The sequence below is a fragment of the Nelumbo lutea genome, chromosome 1 (assembly GCF_056320005.1).
Source record: "Nelumbo lutea isolate HS-2025 chromosome 1, American lotus-T2T, whole genome shotgun sequence".
In the NCBI taxonomy this organism is placed as follows: Eukaryota; Viridiplantae; Streptophyta; class Magnoliopsida; order Proteales; family Nelumbonaceae; genus Nelumbo; species Nelumbo lutea.
In genome coordinates, this window is record NC_142684.1 from 217,343,790 (window position 1) to 217,358,362 (window position 14,573).

Consider the following 14,573-nt stretch of genomic DNA (forward strand, 5'->3'; position numbering starts at 1 on the left):
AAGAATTTTAAACAGGTTTTGACGGAACAGTAGTCAATTGCCAGAAAAGAATAGGGATACTCAATTTTCAAACAATAAGTGTACTCTCAGTCAATCAGCTAAATCATAAGGATAGTTTAAGAAATTTAACGTATTAATATTCACTTAATAAGTCCGAATTACAAAGTCTGAGCACGAGTGTAAATTGTTAAACAATTAAACTATCCCACCGTTTCTACTTACCTTGGATTTTTGGGCTGGAATCTGCAAATCAGATCAAATTTGGATTGGGGTATATCACATTTGATTCGCTGGATATTTGAGAACTGAGTTCGAATTTGGTTATTGTGACAATCTAGTGATTAATGAATTTTGTTAGGGCAAATTTCTTAAACTCCATTGACTAATTCTATAAAATTCACTAATCTGAAATTGATATTTTCAAATGATAGAATTGTTGATATTCTAATTGAGGATCTAATGTAAAGTAAATCTTGGTTTTGTACTTTTATTTATTCTTCCCTCGCCCCCCCCCCCCCCCCTAATCGCATTAAACAAAGAACAGTGTGGTCTTGGCTTAAGGAAATATCTGAGAACGTTGATCAACCTTGGTGTGTTATGGGGGATTTTAACTCCCTTAGAAATAGTGATAATAAATGGGGTGGTCGAAATGTAACTTGTAATGATTTCATCAATTCTTGCAACTTAATAGAAATGGAAATGCAAGGTTTGCAATATATTGGAGAAACCGTAATGTCAAAGAAAGGATTGACTAGGTATTTTCTAATGGAATGTGGAGAACTAACCATCCAGATGCTATCCTCACCAATCTCCCCTTCCTAGCTTCGGATCACTCTCCTCTTTTCTTTCAAACAGATTTTAAGCTAAACCTTGGACACAATCCGTTTAGATTTGAGGCCATGTGGTGCCTTGATCCTAGGCTTGTGGAGGTTATCCAAAACTCATGGTGTTATTCCTTTCAGGGTTCAAAAGCCACCCAATTCATTAAGAAGAGAAATATGCCTATTAAAAAATTAAGAATTTGGAACAAGGAAAATTTTGGTAATATTTTTAAATTAAAAACGAAAATCATGAAACAATTAGGCTCAATTTGGAAAGAGTACAAATGCAAATATGTACAACGTAAATACATGCAAAATAATACAAAATATAAGGTTTTGCACTCTACTTATTTGCATTTGTACTCCTTCCAAACTCGACCTTAAGTTGCATTTGGAAACGATGCAAATGCAGTGTAAATCTTGCTTCAAGGTAAATTTGCACTCGGGTTCACTTTTGACTGTTTGGCAACATTACATTTATGCAATGACAAATGACAGATCAATGCATATTTACATTGATAATAAGATGTAAAAGTACATCAATAAAAAAGAAGTAAATTTGCATTTAAGTGGGCTTTTGATAAAAAAAAAAAGCATATGCTTTATTGGAATGAATGTTTTCATCCATTACAGCTAAAAGTCTATTTTGTAAAAAGGTAAATTTGACGGTGCAAAACTAACCCAACTTTACAACTTATATAAACCGTTTTATACTCTACATATTTGCATTCACACTTATTTGCATTGTTTCCAAAAGCAGCTTTAAGGGAAGTTCAAGCTAATCGATTGAATGATAATCAAAATACCCCTCCCCCTTTTAAATTTAAAATCTACGCTCCAAAAACACCCCAACTCTATCCTTATTAAAGAGGAAACATATTAGACCCAAAAAGCTAGAATTAATTGGATCAAACTTGGAAACAGAAATAACATTTCTTCCATACTACGGCCACCACAAGGAAGAACAGGAATAGGATTTCAACGATCAGAAATAATGAGAGAGATTGTATATATGACCAAAATAACATTGTTGAATTTTTAAGCAAAAACTTTAAAAATAGATCTAAAGCCGAAGACCCAGTTGATGCTGAAGAGTTTATTGAGGTCATTAGTCCTTCCATATCTAGTGAACAAAATTTGTCCATTATTAGGGAAGTGACTGATGAAGAAAATAAAGACATTTTTTTTCTATGAAGGACGTCAAGGCTCTGAGCCCTGATGGACTTAATGCTCTATTCTTTAAAAAATATTGGAGTATAGTTGGTAATTCCATTTGTAGTGTGGTGAAAGTTCTTTTCCACTTAGGAAAGATGAATAAAATCATTAACAAAATCTTTATCACACTTATCCCTAAAATTCCCAATCCAGAAACAACTAATAGTTATAGGCCTATTAGCTTGTGCAATGTCATTTATAAAATTATCTAAAAAATCTTAGTCAATAGAATTAAGCCATTTCTCAATGATATTGTCTCCCCTTTTCAGAGTGCCTTAGTGCCATCAAGACAAATAACAGATAATGTTCTTATTGCCCATGAAATCATAGAGAAAGCATATGATAGATTCGACTGAGACTTCATAGAAAAGGTTTTCAGAAGATTGGGTGTTTACAATACTTGGGTTAACTGGGCCATGGAGTGTATTAGGACGGTGACCTACAAAATTTGGATAAATGGTGTTCTTACTCGGGATATCATACCTTCTAGGGGGATTAGGCAGGTAGACCCTCTATCCCCATATGTCTTTGTTCTTTGCGGAGTCTCTCTCTCCTAACCTCGTGAGGGAAGCTTTTACCCCCATGAGTCCCATTGGTTGTCGGGTGTCTAGACAAGGGACTTCCATTCCTATCTTACAATTTGCAGATGATTGCATTATATTTCCAAAGCTGACATCCAAGCTTGTTGTACCATTAAAAACATTTTGGCCAAGTTTGCCAAAGCATCAGGCCAGGCCCCTAATTTTGCCAAGTCAACTTTACTCTTCTCAAAGAACATCAACCCAAAACTCAAGAAAATCATGCTAAAATCCTCAAGATTCCCTTACAGACAAAAAATGAAAAATATTTTGGTGCTTTGTTTTTAATAACAAATTTAATAAGGACACTTTCAAATTTCTAGGTGAGAAGATGGAGAATAAATTGGCAGGTTGGAAGAGGAACTGTCTCTCCCTTGCTAGTAAAATTACTCTCATTAAGGCCTCTAGTAACATGATTCATCAATATATTGTGAGGTCTTTTAAAGTTTAGAAAAAAGCAAAAGGATTTCTTATGAACAAATAGCAAAGAGAGGAAACCCCTCCATCTCATCAATTGGAATTGGGTTTGCACTTCTAAGCAATGAGGTGGTCTTGGCCTGAAGAATCTAGGTTGGATGAATAAAGCTTGCTTTGCAAAATTAGGTTGGAAAGTGTTGAATGAAAAAGACAACTTATGGGTTCAAATTGTAAATAACAATACCTTCCGAGAGAAAATTTTTGGGAAACTAAACCAAAAAAGAATAATTCATGGGCTTGGAAAGGTATCCTTGACTCCCGTGATTTGATTAAGAGAGGTATAGGAATGATTATTGGCAAAGGCAACAACAAAAAATTTCTGGTTTGGTGAGTGGTCAGATGAAACTCCCCTTATCAACTTGGTTATTAAAGCAAAAATTAATAATTTAGACCTTCATGTTAGTGATGTCATCAATAACGAGACTAGAACTTGGAAGGAGGAATTGATAAAGAACCTAGTTCCTATAAGTGCATGGGAAAAAATTAAAACTATTTTCATACCTTCTGGTGATCATGAGGATAGGCTAGTTTGGAGACCTAACCCAAATGGAAACTTCTCAATCAAATCGACATGCAATGAGGTTTGCCGGATACATGGTACCCCCAATAGGGTGACAAAGGAAATCAATAAGGTGCGGAGTCTGAAAATTGCCCCTAAGATTAAAGTCTTTTTATACCTTTTGCTCAACAACAAACTTCCCTCTAGGGTAGTGCTTAGAAAAAGAGGATTTAATACTGATGGCTCATGTGGGTTATGTGGGGATGAAGAGGATTCTGTCCATATTTTCAATACATGCCATTTTACTAGACAAATATGGCTTATCATGAGAGATACTATTCTAAACCCTTTGGAAAATAGCAATGATTATTGATTGGTGGACTTCTTTGAATGCTAATGCTGATTGTCATAAGAGTCTAATTGTAAAAGAAAAATTTGTTGTTTTTCTGTGGCATATTTAGAAAAACATAAATAACAAGACTTTCAATAATAAAGCAACCCCCCCTCCAATAATCATTGAGAGAGCTAAAAACTCCTTTGTGGAATCAATTTCAAGTTTTGAATGGGACTCAATGTTTGAACCTAGTAAACAAATCATCCCTGGATAATCCAAAAGAGGATGTTATTAAAATAAATTTTGATGCTTCGTGCATTAACAATCGATGCACCATTGTTTGTGTGGTTGAAAACCACTTTGGCCAGATTTTGGATTTCGAAGCCTATGGAATAGGAGTTACAACTATTAATCTTGCTGAAGTGTGGGCTACTTGGGAAGCCCACAATCTCGCTCTCAATTTCAATGGAAAATCCATCATCATTGAGGGTGATTCCAAGTTAGTTATTAACAGTTTGAAGAACCAAGTGGACCCTCCATGGAGACTGAGAAGGATCATTGAAGACTGCAAGACTTTGATCGAGATGATAGACGGCATCATTGAATACGAGCACACTTATCAAGAAGGGAATCATGTTGCTGATTGGCTTGCAAATTGTGCTCATTCCAACCTTTCTTCTCTTTCTTCTTTACCTTTCTCTTTAAAATGTATTTCTTGTGTAGCCTCTTCTTCTTTTTTTTATTGATTTCTTGTTTCTTATATAAAAAAAAAAATTCTATCTTTACTAGCAATTGTCTTAGGTTATCCTATTCTTTCTGACAATTGACTAACTTTATCCCTGTTGTTAGCATTCGTTAATATTGTTAGCATTCGTTGATATTCCGTTTAAGTAATATACGTGACCTAGATTTTTTTAAATCCAACATTACCCTTTCTCTCTCACCTTCTCCCTCTCTCTCACACTTCCCTTCAACTTTTTGGTGAAGATATTAGGAATTATAATAGATAAGGGCAACTTTTGGGCCCTAATATCAATAAAAGTAATCTTTTTAATAATATTTCAAAAATAAGTTAAATTTTTAAAAATAATATCAAATAAGGGCAAAAGTACTATTAATTTTCTTCCTCTTACTGATCATTCATTAGCGTCGTCGCCCACCGTTGCCTCCGGCAACGCCTCTACCTCCGCCTTTGCCCAACACCACCACCTCTGCCCTAAATCTAGCCCTAAATGTTTAAAGACATTTCTTTCTCTATTTAAGCCTTAGATCACCTTTGTTTCGTTCACTCCTGTGTGAAAAATCTCCACCGCCTTCGTCTTGTAAGTTTGACAAATCTATTGATCTTTGATCTGTCTCTATTGGTTCTACCTCAATCCTCTGTTGCATTGCTTTTTGGGTTGATAATGGCAACTAAGAGGGGTGTTGACGATATCAAGGAGGCTGATTTGAAGGGGAAGAAGGTTTTTGTTAGGGTAGATCTCAATGTTCCTTTGGATGAAAACCTCATGATCACAAATGATACTAAGGTCAGGGTTGTTGTTCCTACCATCAAGTATTTGATGGATCATAAAGTCAAGGTTATCCTCTCAAGCCACTTGGGCGGAGGTGGCGGTGTTGGGCAGAGGCGAAAGTGGAGGTAGAGGTGGCGGTTTTGGGAAAATGAGGAGGAAGAGGTGGGTGGAGGCATTGCCGAAGGTTGCCGGAGGCGACGGTAGGCGGCAACACTGATGAATAATCTGCAAGAGGAAGAAGATGAACAATACTTTTGCCCTTATTTGATATTAATTATTTTTAAAAAGTTAACCTATTTTTGAAATTTTATTAAAATATTACTTTTATTGATATTAGGGCCTAAAAGTTGCCCTTATTTATTATAATCCCAAGGCCTAAAATATTACTTTAGATCTGTTTTCTAGGGATGACATCTGAAAGTGTCATTGACAACAGTAGAGCTGATGGCTTTGGATTGTTGAAGCCTAAACCATCAAAAGCCACCCATCGATGGCATATACAGTGGGGTGGAATATTCCAGTTCATGCCCAATTGCTTTGCCATTTCAGTAATGATTCTCATCCCATTAGTGTTATGAAAAGAAAAGTAATACTCTAGTACTTGTGATTTTTAGGATATGGTTGGGGTTGTACCATCAAACAAGGTTGGTAGTGACAATCCAAGAATTTTTAGTTATAAAGAGCACTACATAGGGTCTAATGGGTTTAGCAAGGGTTAGGTTCTTGGGAGTGGCAGTTTCGGTCAGTGATGGAACTATGTTTGGAGTTAAGTGCATGGTAGAGAAAGGGGAGTGGTTTTTCAGAACAGAGGTGCCATGTGAATCTTGTCCAGTTCAAGGGATGGTGCATTCACGAGGACCAGTTACTCCAATAGAGCAGAAGCTAGAGACGTAATAAGACTGGTCAATCTCTTGAAAAGACATATCAAAAGCTAGCTAACAACGGAGAATGGAGATGCAACAATCAAGAGAGAGTGAATGCTATCGTTCATCATTTGTGATGATGCACGATGTGGTGCTCCCTGCTGGCGGACAGCTCGGATGCTGGACTAAGTAGGTTGCGTGGTTGAGCTGCAAGAGAGATAGATCAGAGTGTCCGGGTTGCTTTATCCGGGGAAGGCACTCTGATGCTTAAGTCAATGAACTAGGAATGTGATTACAAGAATGCAAGAGAACTAGAGTACTTGAGAGCTAAGTCGTGCATACCTTTTCAAAGGGAGGGGACGCCTTTACATAAGCAAGTTGCTATGAGGCTCACAAATCATGAGATCTCTGGCTCGTCTGGTTCAGAGGTGGTTTTCACACTCAGAGATGGACTTCACGTAAGTGGGGGTAGTGCTTATCTAGTTGCGCCCAAAGCAGGAAGGGTGATAACTGGCTCTTTCGACATGGCGTTGTGATCTCGGGGAAGTTAGAGACGATAGCCCACCTAAGGAGAAGGTCACCAACCCACTTATACCAAAGTAGGAGGCCTCTCATGCCAATTTGATGTCTTGCATGGGTTGTTCGCTGTTTGGTCTATCGAGGTGGTTTCGAGGTCGTTAGGCGGGTTTGAGGTGTCCAAGGTGCTTCCGTGGCTTACTTGTGTGTTGACATGTTCATGGGTCGGGCTCGGGCCGGGCTTTCACTTTGTATTAACAGAATTTTCTAAGGCCCAAGCCCGAGCCCAGCCCTCATAAAAAGCCCGAAGCCCGGGCCTGGGCCCGAGGCCGAAATTTAGCCCATACTATTAGTGGTTGAATAAAGAGAGAGAGAGAGAGAGAGAGAGAGAGAGAGAGAGAGATTATAAAGAAAAGAATAAAAAATGTATATATTAAATTATAAATATATATTTTAATAAATATTATATTATTTATATATTTTATATAATATATAAAATACATATTATATATTTTATAAAATATATAATGATGAGTCGGGCCAGGCTAGGCTTTTTTGACAAATCCCGAGCCCGGCCCGAAACACAGTCGGGCTTACTGTGTTAGGCCCAAGGTCAGGCCCGCGGGCCTAATTACATGACCAAGCCTGGCCGAGGTGCGGGCCAGGCCGAGTCGGGCCATCGGGCTCCTGGCCCATGAATAGGTCTACTTGTGTGGTGCTAAGATGTCGTTTGATTGTGTTGAGGTGCCACATGTCTTCATGTCACTAGAGCACCAAATCGCCCATCATTAGTTCTTTAGGCTGTGGTGACTCATTCGACTTGTTCACCCAACTTGGCTCAAGGGGCGGGCTAGTGCGCGACAAGATTCAAACTTCAAATTTCAAGTTGGTCGTGCAAGTTGGATACGTAAATTTTAAAATTCCAATTTGCCCACAAACGGTGCAACCTTCTCGACCGTTGATATGATGCCACGTCGCCTCATCTATCAATTTTCTGCGCCCAAAGCTATAAATAGGGGGGTCCTTGTGTAGGTCCCATTCGTACTATTTTGAGATATCGGCGAGAGAGTGGGGTGATCGATTGGAGGAGAATTCTACTAGAAGATCGTTGTTAGATCAACAAGCAAGATTTGATTAAGCGAGGTCGATTTTTTTCCTAAAAGTTGGTGAGTTCTTTCCCTTTTTAGTCATGTCCTCAAGTGAGTTAGAAGGGGGTCTTCTTTTTCTACTTGGGTTAAGGAAGGGACCTCGGCGAGGTTCCCACATCGGGGCCTTGATGTCTCAATAGGAGTCAAAGGCCAGCTCCCAATTCAGCCGTAGTGAGCTAAGAGGGGAAGAGATCATTGGCTTAGTATCAACATTAATCCACGGCCGAGGCGAAGCCTGTGTCTATGAGGAGGCATTGATCATCAGCCTCCAATTCCCTTTGGACGCATTTATTGTTGAGTTGTTCTCCCTCTATGCTACTTCTTTGGGGCAACTCTATCTGAATGCCATTTGAATCCTCGTGGGAACGATTTCTTTTAGCTATCATCTTGATTTTCCTCTTGGCATAAATGTCTTCTCAAGGCTATGCAGTATAAAGACAGTTTCAAACGTGCCCTACTATTTTTACTTATCTTTCTGCCAAGGTTACAAGCTTCTAGGGGCTTCTCCACAAAGATTAAGGATTGGAAGAGTAGGTATTTCTTCCTTTCTCGAGAGGTCAACTGGCCTATGGATACCGTCTGGCGACATAGGGCGAAAAGGATCTCTGAGGTCAAGTTCAATGAAGAGTTGAGTGTTGAAGTTCAACACCTCGTACGTAAGCGGCTACTAGTAGACTAGTTCCTAGCTAAGTCTATGCTCATTCAGGCTGGCCTGAGTCCTGTAGGTAGGTCGACCGAATCGTCCTTTATTTTTATATTGGAAGTTAACCTCTAGCTCGACTAACTTTTCTTTTGTCTTCTCAGAGATGGCAAGTATAGCTTCTCTCCTAGCCGCAACCAAGAGACCTTCAAGGAAGAAGTGAGGGTGGCTAACTCATCAACCTGCTCATCGGTAGAGGGTTCGTCGGCTGGTGTAGAGGAGTGGTCTTCTGCACATATGCCCGAAGTTGTCAACCTAGAAGGGGGCAGCGACCCAATGTCTGTAGAGCCCACACAGACCGCCACAAACCCGATTGCCTAATCCCTTCAGGTTGCCCAAGAAGGGCATGCTATCAGCCCCTATCACTCTTACATACCTCATTTCATCCTCAACATCAATATTTCAATCATCGACCATCTCACCTCATCGATCCTCTAGTTGCTCTGTGAATGGGGAGAGGAATTCTTCTTCTTGAGGACTTGTAGTTTTGTAGTGGGCTGGATCCTTCTAATGTCAGTACGAGGAAGACTTGGTGCATCCTCCAAGTTTGATCTCTATTTTTGATGCTCTGCTTTTCTTTCCTTCTGGGCCTTGTTTATTTTTCCTTTCTTGTAGGCAAATACTATGGGCTAGGTCTTGTTAAATCAGGTCCCCTTGTCCAAGTAGGAGAAGTATAAAATGTAGGGTAACATAGAGGCCCTGGAGGCCCGACTAGAATGAGCTTGCCTAAGTGTTGAGGCAGTCCACAATAGATATGGAAAGGCTTATTCTATTGCATCTAGCACACCTTCTCCATCTACATAGGGTTCCATGTCGTTACTCTATCGGTGACCACCTAAGGAAGTTTTGACTGTTTGGATGCATTGTAAGAGTTTTATCACTCTCTTACAAGAAAACTAATGAAGTATGAAAATTTGAAGGAAAATAATGAGTAAAGTAGTCTTTTTCATCTTTCCGTTAACGACATTAATGACAAAGAAGTTTTAGCCAATTGTCTAAGACAATAGTTAAATAGTAAGGGTAGAATTACTTAATTAACTAAGCAGCAAGGGTAGTTTTAGGGTTTTCATCATGATAATTTACAATGCATTGAAGAAGGTTTGGACAAAGGAGGAGGATGGATATATTGAAATCAACTCATCACCCAAGAAGAAAATAAGTTTGATTTCTAGATTGACATTAAATTTTGTATTACATTTCCATTATTGATAAAATTATTTATTATGTATAATACTTATTTTTGTTAAATATAACGAACATATAATATTATAGATGTATCCAATATTTTATTTTCTATAACTATATAATATAAGATGTGCCCAAATTTTTCTCTAACGTTTTTATTTTTGTAATTCTTTGTATTTTCTATTTTTTAAAATTTTATTATTTGATTATGACATCTTTTCATTTCTAGATTGATTTTAAATTTGACATTCAATTTTCATCATTAATAAAAATACTTCTTGCAATTCATACTTATTTTCATTTAATATAATGAATATACAATATTAAAGATTTGCCTAATTCTTTTTATTTTTTATGTTATATATTTTAATTTTTATTATTTAATTATATTATTATTTATTAACCTATTTGACCCCAAATGATTGAATTGCTTACCCACCACCGGAAGAGAAGAAAATGGTTTTATTTTCAAATTACTTTTCAAAGTATTTATTTTTATACTATTAAAACTAATATTGTGGATTTATTTAGTAGAATTTAGTGATAGAAAAAATATATCTTAAATATAGGATTTAGTGAGAGAATATATACTATATATGAGATTTAATGAGAGAGAATAGGGAAATAGTTTTATTTCCAATTGGTTTTAAATTTTACATTCCATTTCCATCATTAATAAAAACATTTCTTATTTATCATACTTATTATTATTACTTTTTTGTGGATTACTTATTATTTTTAATATGTCAAATATATGATGTTAAAAATGTTTCCATATTTTTAATTTCTATTTACATTTTATCTATTTTTTGAATTTATTATTTAATTGTGACAGCATAGACTGGTTCATTTGACCCAAAATGGTTTAATTTATTACTACCAACACTATTTTTTCGAGGTAGATTTTTATAGTATAACTTTTCTATTTTATTGTAATTATTAATTTATTATGTATGAATTTAATTAATAAAATTTAATGATGAAAAGAAACAAAAATGCCTTAAATATATAATTCAATGAAGGTGAATGCAAAGTTAATAACTTAAATTTTGGATTTAAGGGGAGGGAATTGAAAGCAATAAATATCTTAAAATTACCTTTTAAACTCATTTAATATCATAATTGATGACATTATTTGCTTTTTAAAGTAATATAGATATATAAATAAAATATACATTACAAGTGTATAAAATCTCTCTCTCTCTCTCCCCCCCCCCCTGGACCCCCTAAGGTTATCCACTCCCCAATCAATTCCTAAAATTTCTCTCTCTGCCCTAAGTTCTCTCATTTAAAATATTCATAAAATTATAAATATTGTTATATTGATGTTAATTAACAACATTTTATAGAAATCAAAAACTCTTTAACTAATTTTTATAAAATTGAGAATTATATTTAACAATTCTCAAAAAGTATAAAATTTTAGTTATTGCTATTATTATAGTTAATAACCAAATGCAAATGGAGGAATAAAATATTATAATGTAGAAAATTTAATTTATTAATTAATTTATATTAGAAAGTATAAGATAAATCAGTGCAATTTTGTTAGTAAACTAACTAATGAAAAATATTTAATAACAATTTAAAATAATTTTTAATAAATCTCCATAATTACACAAATGTACTAAATTTAAAAAAAAAATCATAAAACTACATTTTGAAAATTAAAAGATATAAATTTTGAAAGTTTATTTAAAATGTATTAAATAATTACTGAAAATTATTGGAGTATTTTGAAAATTTTAGAAAGAATTATTACATTTGATAAATTTTGAAAAACTATTGAAAATTATGTAATTTTCATTAAAATTTATTAAAGATCAACGAGTATGAGAATGGGAAAACTGTAGTTTGAACCAATAATTACACAAATTATTAAGATATTAGCATAATATTGGAAAAAGGAAATGAATGAATGGTTTATATTAGAAAATATAAGATAAATTAGTGTAATTCTATAAGGAAACCATTTCAAAATAAAATAAATTATTTAATAACAATTTAAAAATAAATTTTCACAATTACACAAATGTAATAAATTTTCATAAAATTATATTTTTGAAAATTAAAGACAATCTAGTGTACTTTTAGAAATTTACCTTGTGGCTAATACTCGAGATATTCTTTTGATAATTTTGTCATCAAATTGAATATTGGGTTGACGATGAGCAAGTGCCTTGCCTTGAACCTACCCAACACTAGGGACAAGGTGGGGAAAATTCAAAGATTCCCCATCCTGGATGAAGAGTGAATACCTTGCCCTGAACTCACTACAAGAAAAATGACTCTTAACGACAGTTTTGACTGCCGCTAAAAATCCCCAAAACTGTCGTTAGAGATTTTACCAGCAGCCGGCAAATTGCTACTGAAACAATGTCACTAGACATTCTAACGGCAGTTTTCGTGGCTGCCGGTATAAAAAACCATTCTCCATTCAAAATATTTGAATTACAAATACATCTTAATTTCAATTTGACAAATTCTTGTTTGTACAGGAATTCAATAGGGTCTGAACCAAGCTCTCTTCTTCCACCCCTCGTGTTTCCAACCACTTGTTCTGATCGTACTGGCTAACTTGCCCACGGAGCTCTTGTGGCAGCAACCTCGTGTTTCCGATCTATGAGCTTTGTTCTTCCATAAATTATTGGATAAAGACTCAAATACGAACCGTGTTTTCTGTGGCCATGAAATGTCTCTGAACAAAATGAAAAGAAAAATGATGGTTAACAAAGGAAGTGATAAAGAACAATAAATGTTTCCTAATCCAATAATTCAACTTGAGCAACTTAAGCAATAAATGGTTAACATACGAGGATTAGGGGGTGCAACTTGAGCAAGGTCAGGTTGTATCAATGAAATAATTTATTAACACTAGTTGTATCAGTTTAATGTAACAGTACACCCATTTAATACTTCCTAAAATATTATTTTTTTGTTCCCAACATGTAATGGTAAGGCCAAGAGCAATGTAGAACCACTAAATAGGTTGATGCCCATCTACTCATTTTGTAAATAATGCTTTAATAAAAGACAAAAAAACTATATAATTTTATTTAGAAGGTACAGAATAATTCACCAACATAGCATGCAAGGGTTTCTTCATTGAATTGTTGATACATTTCATGATTTTAAACAATGAGGGATCAGTCACATGAAGGTTTGGTTTTTGGCATTGATTGAAATCAATTTATCAAACAAACCCTACATTTTATTTGCACTAATTCCCCCTACAACTATCCGACCAGATGGTTAATTACCAAATCTATCGCATACAAAAAAGTTTATTTTAATTTATTTTTCAGTAATAATGCAGAAAATTTTCTTATATCCACCCTATGGATATATGAAGGCAAAATGCATTAAACATATTAAGTAGAGATCCAATGTCCATGATATATACATCCATGAAATGGATGGCTTTGCCTGAAAGAGTGAAAGGTGCTCAACCAAGTCAAAGACAACATTCCATATCTCCAAGATTTGCATGAGTAGCTGAAAAATACTTGAAGATTTCCACATTAGATTTGGTTTGTTAAGTCTGGCTGCAAAAATTGGAAAATTTTGAACTATTCTTCCACACTTGGAAAGGGGACATCATGAGAAAATTACACACATTGACATGGACTTCACAGTAAGCTATGGATCATACACTTATCGGCTGGATTCCTTGGGACTCATGGCATGGGTCTAGGTGGGCTTCAAACTACCACACTTGTTTGACTCAACAGAACCACTACCACTTTTAGTCCTACACGATTCTTGCCAGGAGATTTCTATTTAATTAGTAGTTATTATTTGAGAGAGAGAAAGAGAGTGGTGGGACATTGAGCTGGTTTAGATAGAGCAGAATATACTACTGTGCTACATGCTGTTCCAGATCCAAGAGGGCCAAATAAATTAAATAGTCACCAACCCATTTTACCTACGGGTCCATTTTGGGACAGAATCAGGTCAAATTATGAATTCAGAACAACTGTAATTAAGTGGGTGATTGGTACTGTGGTTACAAACAAGTGTGGTGTTTTCTAGCCATTCGGTCAACCGTGATGTATTTGAAATAGTAAGTTTTGGAATACATCACAGCTTTGGCAATATTCAAGTGGTTGGTATATTTCAAAGTATCAGGATTTAAACAACTATTTTTTGTAAAAAGATATTTTATCAATGTTTATTAAGTGTTCCAAATAGAAATAAAAATATTGATACGATATATTAGAATTGGGGCAGGTCCTGAGTTCTTTATGCATGGCTTCTGCTCATAGTGCTTCATTGGCTCCAAGACCCCCAACTGAATACATTCTTTAGTTTGATGGCAGTTGTGTCAGTCTGTTAAGCCATGGGGGTCAGGCAGGTATTGGGGGCAGAATTCTAAATTCTACTGGGGATTTGGTATGGGCTGTCAGTGGACCAATTAGAGGCAGAAACTGTTGAAGCTGACGTTTCTTGCTGGAGGGTCTGAGGACTGTGGTGTCTCTAATCATTTCTTCAGTGCTGGTGGAAAGAGATTCTATGATTGTTATCAGCTGGATGAAGGATTTATGGGATGGACCTTGGGGATTCACTCATCTGTTTAGTGAAATCATGGAAATCTTGTCTCGGATGACTTGTTATTTCAGGTGGATCCAGAGAGAGCTGAATAGTGTGGCAGATGCTCTAGCAAAATCTGGGGTGGGTGGGATTGAGGAAGCCATTGTATACAATTGGATTTGATCAATGTGGT